This window comes from Apteryx rowi, unplaced genomic scaffold, assembly GCF_003343035.1.
Source record: "Apteryx rowi isolate R43461 unplaced genomic scaffold, aptRow1 scaffold_58, whole genome shotgun sequence".
Taxonomy (NCBI): Eukaryota; Metazoa; Chordata; class Aves; order Apterygiformes; family Apterygidae; genus Apteryx; species Apteryx rowi.
Genome location: NW_020450849.1, coordinates 1002395 through 1010544, shown reverse-complemented (window position 1 = coordinate 1010544; position 8150 = coordinate 1002395). Strand labels below are relative to the sequence as shown.

Here is an 8150-nt window from a genome sequence, read left to right as displayed (position 1 = left end):
AAGTGACATATTGATCCTTTATATTTTTCCTAGAATAGAAAAAAATCAAATTCTTAACCATCTTTCACTCAAATAGAACTACATCCTGCATTTGCAGCCCTCTTACTTTCCCTGAGGAAATTAATATTAACTGTACTTTTTTTGTTGTCTTCCCAAGGCATTTTTTATAAACATTTTAGTAACTTCTGTTTCACTGGACATTGCGCATTATATGCTAATAGCTGTAGTGCATAACAGAGTAAGATAAAGACTCTGAAGTCCAGTATAAAATCTTTTTGAAGACTATTAGTTATAAATGCAAGTTAGAAATTGTGAACTTCCTGTTTGGCAAAGATGGTAAACACATTCAAACATTTTTAAGGGTTAGAGTGCATCTTTAGCATTGAATTACATCAAGAATTTGGATCTGTTCTTGAAACCCTGCCTCGTTAGTATAATATTGTGTATAATCTCAAGTAATAGGAAGGCAAAACTAATATTCATACTACTAAATTAATTTCTCTCAAGGGTATATTAGATTTCTTGTATTTAGAGTCAAGCACTGAAGGAAAAAACTCTTGGTTTTAAGATGAGTTTAAAAAGCATAACACTAGTTTGTTACTACATTAATCTGTTCCCTTACGTTGCATATTATGAGTTTATGACCAAATAATTTTTTTCTGTCAATAGTATAAGCAAGAACAGGAGCAAACTGTATTTCATTTTGCTTGGTGCCATCAGAAACAGACTGATCTCTATTTTCAGGGTCTTTCTGGATTGTTATTGAAAATGGTCTGTGTGAAGCAGAAAGAAGAGGGGTTAGCATTTTTTACAGTCACCGAATAAACTCAAAAAGTTATAAATTGAAGTTACGAATGTTCTTTAATCTTGCACTTGGATAGAAGTGAGATAGCAGTCTATGCAAAAGCACTGTAGTCTAAGGTGGAAGAAACAGTTCAAGCAGACATTATCAACTATAGCTGTATAATGTTTTTTTTTGTAATCTTGGAGAATCTTTTCAAGCTCAAGTACCTGCAGACAGGGGCTGCTTACATTTAGCAGATACCTTCTGTATCTAAACCATCAGCTTGATTAGATTTTGCTAGTGACTTACTTTCTAGTTATTTTGCTAAAGGTGTAATAAAATTCTTCTGAATTTAGACCAGAACAAAATCTCCACTACGATGTTTTGCAATGGCCAACCGTTATCTACCAGATAAATCCTGACAAGTGCAGATTAAATCCAACACTCTATATAGGTCTCACTTCCATTGCTACTACCTGTATAAAAAATTGAATGAACTACAAATGTAAGTCAAATGTATGATTTTACAAACATTTCCTGATCAAAATATTTTGAAGAAAAGGAGCAGCATAACTTTTCCCTACAAAGACTGCTCTGAAGTTTGAATCAACAGAAATAAGCCTCATAGGTAATCTGTTTATGTCTCCACACATGGCCAGCAAGCTTCTAAATTCATGTGCAGTTTCTGAGACAGTGTTTCAACATATTTACAGACCAGGGGGAAAAAAAAAGAGATCACTTTGTATTGCCACACTCACAGCTGCATCTGATTGTCCTGATTTCTAGGCAGGCTGACTCTAGCTGGCCCCAGCCCATGGCAGAAAATAGAAAACCATTCAGACTGTCTCACTGAAGCAGGATGAATGAAAAAAACCACAGGTCTGGTACAAGGAGGGATCAACATCTGGGATACTGCCTGGAGCTGGAACCCATTTTTAAATGCATGCCCTACAAGAACTCTCTGCTACAGCTTTGTCTTCTGTTATCTACTTATTCATTACCTTAAAAAAATGAAGGGGAAAAGGAATGAGAAAGTGTATGTATGTTATAGAGAACAGGTGCAAGGAATTCATAGATCATCAGATAGTTAATGCTCATACCAGGCTAGTGATTTTGATAATGTGATTCAACAGACAGGCATTCTGCTCAACTTATTCACACAAGCAGGCCTCACAGGTCTGGTTTCTGTAACAATGAATGACAACTGGTATTAATTAAAAGTAAGTGTAAACATGCAGATTGCAGTGGAAAAGTTTTTGCTCACTTTGAATCTTGTGTATTCATTTACATTTGTGCAAGGCACTAGAGAATTAGGCACATTGTTTTGGGTGGAAATAATTTTATGAATAAGATGATCAGAGTACTTAATGTCCAATAGCTGCTATTTCATACAGCAGCAGTTGCAACACAATCACATTTTAAAATTGCGTCTGAAATTTACCACTTCTTAAATAATTTCCTTTTCCAGATCATTTTTTGGGGAGTACGTGAAGTGAGATTGTTGCAGCAGGACCTATGCTGTTGATATCGAGTCTGATATCAATGCTGGCAACTTCTAAGTGGTCAAAACTAATAAAATAGATCCTTCCATTTTTGTATCTTAGGGAGAAATTCTGGCTTTTGACACAAATGAGCACATGTCCAAAGACCTGTAGCACAGGGGCACTGCATAATGAAATCTGGCCATTCCTCCTGACTGTTTTGGAGGGGCAGACAACGACCTATATCCTACAGAGAAACAGAAAGTATGAGAAATGGTATGTACTGATGGTGGTAGATGAACAAAGCATTCAAGCTGGATCCTCTGTGGGAAACAAAGAAATAATACTCTGGTTTTGGGAGGACTTTGTGGAACTCTGACCTGAATCAGACAGTAGGGTGACAGTAATACAGGTTAAGACAATACTGTAGCACTATATTCAAGAATGGAAGAGGTTATTTCAGATTACACTCTGTAATGCCAACACAGGAAAGGCTTTGCTGACATTTATGTCCTTCGCTGGATACATTAAGAGGGCTAAGGAGATCTTTGCAGATGCTGAAGCAGTCAGCTGAATGCTCAGGCAGCATGAAGTAATCTGAGTACAAAACATGAAGCAATATGAGTGTACATGCAGTTAAAGAGGGCAGTGCCATGTCTCTATTTCAGGCCCTGACTGAGACATGTTAGCATTAGGACTGTGCATCTTTGAATCAAAATGCAACAGCTATGAGATTCAAAACTGATTCAGTATAAACTCTGCTGATTAAAGTTTGTGAAAAATGCTGACAATTTAACTTTCGCCTAGCAGGATTTATGCTAGATCAAATATTTTCTGCCCTCGATTTGTTAACACAGACCTCCTATCATGTTTTGATAACTTGTAACTTTTGCGCCTATATTTAATCCAAATCAAATCTATACCAGAGGGCGAACTAGTCTGGCAACAAAACCATTGTTCCATGACCATTAAAACTATGTTTACTCCCTTATACCAGACAGATTTTACCCTTTTGTGCAGAAATTTATAAAAGATAATCTTATTAGATTAATTTGTAAAGTGCCCTCAGGAAAGGTGCTCGTGATGCCACGACATAGAAAAAATATACAATCTAATACATTATTTTCAGAAAAACCTCCAGAGCAAAGAAGTAAAAATAGAAAAGGAGGGGAACAACAAATAAATAGGGAAATATCTTAAGTCTAAAAATGGTCAAATTATGAAACTCTTTATAATTAGTCTTGGAGTGTTTGAAAAAATGTGGGGAAAGCTAGCAAAAGTATCTTTGAAAAGATTCAAATTTTCTAAATTCCCCCAAAGTAAATACACAAACAGCAAACTCAGTGTTTTAAGATGAAATGATTATGAATTACTATGAGGTATTTTACTAAGGAAATCAAAATAATACAACGTGCAAAGAAAAACCATGACCCACATTTTACTAAGAGGAAAGATAATAAAGCAATGGCTATGTATATCCACCAAAGTTTAGTTTCTTCTTTTATAGCTATAAACAAAACCATTTTCTCCTCCCTGTTAATCCCAGATTTTATATATATACATACATATGTATATATATTTCAGGGTCTTACTGGATTTCAGAGTCTATTTTCTTCTTTTTTTTTTTTTCACATGACTTAACACGGTTGGGCACAAAATCAAGTAACTGTGTGCATGCAAGCACATCTTGCCACTTGTGCATGTAGATTACACAATTTGTAAACAACTGAAAGAGCATGCTCAAATTAGGCATTTGATTGCCCATTAACTTGTTCAAAAAGAAAAAAAAAGATATCCTTTAGTAGCTCCTATTATATATTTCACTGCTTAGCACTACTTCACTGATTTCATAGTGTATGTTCTAAACAACTGCTTTGTCATCTTGTGCTTTTACATAGGCATAAGCAGCAACGCACACTTAGTAAAACTATGAAGCGAACTTTGGACCAAATTTTAGAAAGCTGTTTACTTAAAGTCCCCTTATTTCAGTGAGGATCAGGCCGCTTACACAATTAAAAAATATATATCTGGTCTAATTTCAGACGGTATGAAAAAGAAATCCAGAAATTAGTGGGCCTGCATGCCCCTAMTAATAGGCAAACTTTTGCTTGGGTGGTTTTCTTTGTGGGTGTCTTGTTTTGTTTAACAGGCAAGTATTATTTAATGGTATACATTCATGTCCTAGGAAATCCTCATATCATTTTTCCACTAAAATAACTATTAATTAATGGGAATTCCATATAAGTTGGGACAGAACACCAGCTTTCTGCATTCAGGTGTATATTTTCTAATGGACAAAGATACAAAGTACCCAAATCTATCCAAATACTGCCAGTATAAAAACTTGTTAAATCAGATATCAAAATGAGTTAAGAAATGGACTTTTACCATAAATATGTTGCTCCTTTGCTGTTGTACTTCTCTTTCTGGGATGATGTTGTGGAAAGGGGGCATTTTCTTTTCTCTAGCAATTTTTTGTACAAAATAAATGTTAGCAACTTTAATGGGGAAAAAAAAACCTGAGCAAAGCATCAATTTAACAACAATCTCTCAAACAGGAGAAAAGAAAACAAGAGCAGAACTGCTGGGCTGGATCATGTCCCTGAATAGCTATTACATAAAATCCTAGTGGCTGCATTTACCAGTTCTTTATAGGGCTTCTGCAGCAATAGATGAGCTGGTCCAATTGTTAATCCTCCCTAGAAAAAGGGACAGTGATAAGAAAAGCTACTGGACCCCAATTATATTATTACGGGTTTCAATCAAGGATCAGTGGATTTCTTCCCTCAACTTCTGTTGTGACAACATCTGCTGGTGACTTTCCATTGCTGCTTTTCTTCCTCTAGAGGATCAAAATCCAATTTGGTACTTAAATTACTTTGTTTCACTCTGCTGGTCTGTGTCTGGTTTAAAAATCTTCCAGGAACATTGCTTGTTCTTCTTGCAAATTCAGACTTTTCTCCTATAAACAAACAAACAAAAATCCAACTCCTCCCCACATCCCCCTTCCAAAAATATCATATAACCATGATCATTCATATTAGGAGAATTATTTAGCAGGCTCCAGTCTTGGTACAGCTTTTGTTGAGTAAACTGTAGCTTATATGACTTTGAAGTGTTTATTAGAAAGCTTTCAAAAAAAAAGATCTTCGTTCCAGGAAAAGAAAAATTGTTCAGTTTAGCTAATACAGACGTTCACAACACAGAGACTGAAATGGTTAAAAATGGTCCTAAGGAGCAAGTAGTTCATAGAGTTAGCAAAAAATTAACTTTTTCCTTTCTTTTACAGAAAAACACTAATAGCTGCTCTGGTTTCAATACTTAGTAAGACAGAATTTTGTTGCATGTTCTTGGTTTTGTTTTTTATTATTTTTTTGCTCTATTGCTCCACACAGGTTTTGATTAGTGCTTCTCCTTGGCTATAAGTGCTTCACTTTGAAATACAAAGCTCTTCAAAAAAAAAAACCATTGAAAAAAACCCAAAAAACAAACACCACATCACTGGAGGGAAAATGGGAAGTGATACAGTGCAGCTGCAGCAATCTGGTTCTGCTGCTGTCCTCCCCCATCCCCAAATCCTCTGCATAATTCCAATCTTTAGTCGATGAACCTTTGGCAGGCCTTCTTCCACCGGCAGGCAGTACACCACATATCTCTGTTCTCCATCCCATAGACCTTCCGACATTTTTTCCCCTCCCCTCTAGGCTTCCTGTCAGAGAGAAAGGGAAGCTTGTTAACAAAATGTTTTTGTAGCTTTATCACCCTAAGATCAGGACAGTAAGCTAACAGAGTGCAGATTGCAGGGAACCCCCAGTGTTTCAAAGGGATTTTTGTTTGCTTTCAAGAAGCTGATGAAGCAAACGGACACACGGCTGTGATTGCACAGCTTGGAGGGATCAGTCCTTCTCTCCCTGCTTCTGCAGGCTCTGTGGCAGTTGCTGGACCTGCTCCTCTATTCCAAGGCTCATTCCAGTAATATACAACCCTTACTTCAGCCAGTGACTAACCCTTATATAGATATAACCTTACTTTAGCCACATCAATGCCAAGGCATAATGGATAATCGCAACTATTCTGCAATGCAGTCCAAGTCATGTCAGACAAAAGTTCTCTTTGCTTTAGAGCTGTGGTACAAATATTTTGCATCGCTCTGAGCAGCAAAACTCTCTCATACAGACTCTGTCTCATACAGCAGCTATACAAAAGAGGGGAAAAGCTACTAACTCTTAAGTTTATCAGTCCTTACTGCATGGTTTACTTTGAGCCTAGCTGTAAACAGACTGGAAAAAAACCTAGGTGATTAGAAACAAGTTTTAACCCTTGCCCTCAGCTGCAACACGTTCATGTGCGTTCCTTCTCTTTCACCTCCAAAGTCAGGAATGCAAGGAGTATTTGCTTTTAAAGCTATACAATTATCATGTAGTCCATCTCATAACAAATACTTAAAGTTCACAAAAAAAAGTTTAAAAAATGGTCAAAGTAACTGCTAAAATGGTATTTTTCTATTCGACACATAGCCAACCAGCAAACTTACTGAGGAGCAGAACTGCAAGGAGTGATCAATGCTCCTAACAGTAGTGCCAAAGTTAAGTCCTGGCATCTTTAAATCAAGAGTACAGACATAATTGTTTAATATCTGTATTAAATACTGCACAGCATGAAGAGGGATGGGAATCACCTGGTGATTACTCTGTTGCATACATAAACACATTTTGGTTACTGAACATTCATTAATGGGCACAATCCATGAACTGGGAAGATTCCAAGTTCAGTCTGTAGCACACACAATGATCTGAGAACGATGAAGAAACGGAGAAGTGTGAAATTTTCCTTTTGCTTTTTGGTCACTTATTAGGGTACAGTCCCTTCAAGGACTGTGAGAAATTAAGAGTTTCTTTACTATAAGAAACTCAGCATTGAAGTTAGATCTTTTGAACATAATTTTTTTGAACATAATTTTTTTGAACACAGTGTTTTTTTAAAGCAGACTCTGGTCAAACATCAGTTATCTTTAATGGAACTGAATGTAGCCTATATCCAGGAAGACAAGGCACAAAGCTTTGCTTTTACCTAATTTGTTGTAAGATATGTTTTTATAATTTAACTGAAGTCAAATACCACCCTGAGTTAATGGTGATGAACACACAAGACATCCCAGCCTCTCAGGTAAAAAAGCAAAGCCATGTAATGAAGTTCGGGATGCTTCAAACTAGAACAGTGGATCTGAATAACATCCATTTACAGGGAAATTTAGATCTGCATCTGAACTCCAGATTTTTCTGGCATAGGTCCTGGGGTTTTGCTTCATAGCCTGCCTTTTGTATTTCTCAACAACTCATTCTTCCCCAGATCTTTAGCTTTGATGGTAATGAAAAGGAAAATAGGTCTAGAATGCTTATTCTGAAGCGTTCTAGTAAGAAACTGCCTGACAACTGGAATCACAGTTGGTGCTGTGGTTCTTCTGGTTCTCTGGCCACTGACATCTTATTTACTTAATAACCTCTAAGTTTTGAAGCTGCTGGTCTGTCAGCAGGAGCTAATGGTCCCGTACCTCAAGCCAAATGCTACTCTAGGCGGTGATGAAAGAACTGTGTGGGACTGTTTCTGCTCTCCACTCCCTGCAGGACGATTATGAGTTGGTGAGACCTGTCAATACAGACAAAAAAGCTGCTTATGAAGTACATACAGGTATGAATGCAATATAAACACACTTTTAATTCTTTGGCAATGAAGCTTCTGCTGGTTATCATAGGTAAACAGAATTTTCTCCCAGAAAACGCAATTCATGATGCATGGTGGCAAAGATATTCAGGGAAGGTTATTATATAACATGCAAACATAAATAAGTTGGGAGTCTATTCAGAAATATGTCCTTTAGCATCAGG

The 8150-nt window shown here is 36.7% G+C and overlaps 1 long non-coding RNA gene across 1 annotated transcript; it reads right to left on the bottom strand.

The window, feature by feature from the left end:
• Positions 1-3881: 3881 nt before the first annotated feature.
• Positions 3882-7908, bottom strand: LOC112973998. Its single transcript, XR_003256125.1, has 2 exons — positions 7817-7908; positions 3882-5974 (listed from the first exon to the last, which is right to left on the bottom strand). It is a non-coding gene; the product is annotated as an uncharacterized LOC112973998 (long non-coding RNA).
• Between the last annotated feature and the right edge of the window lie 242 nt (positions 7909-8150).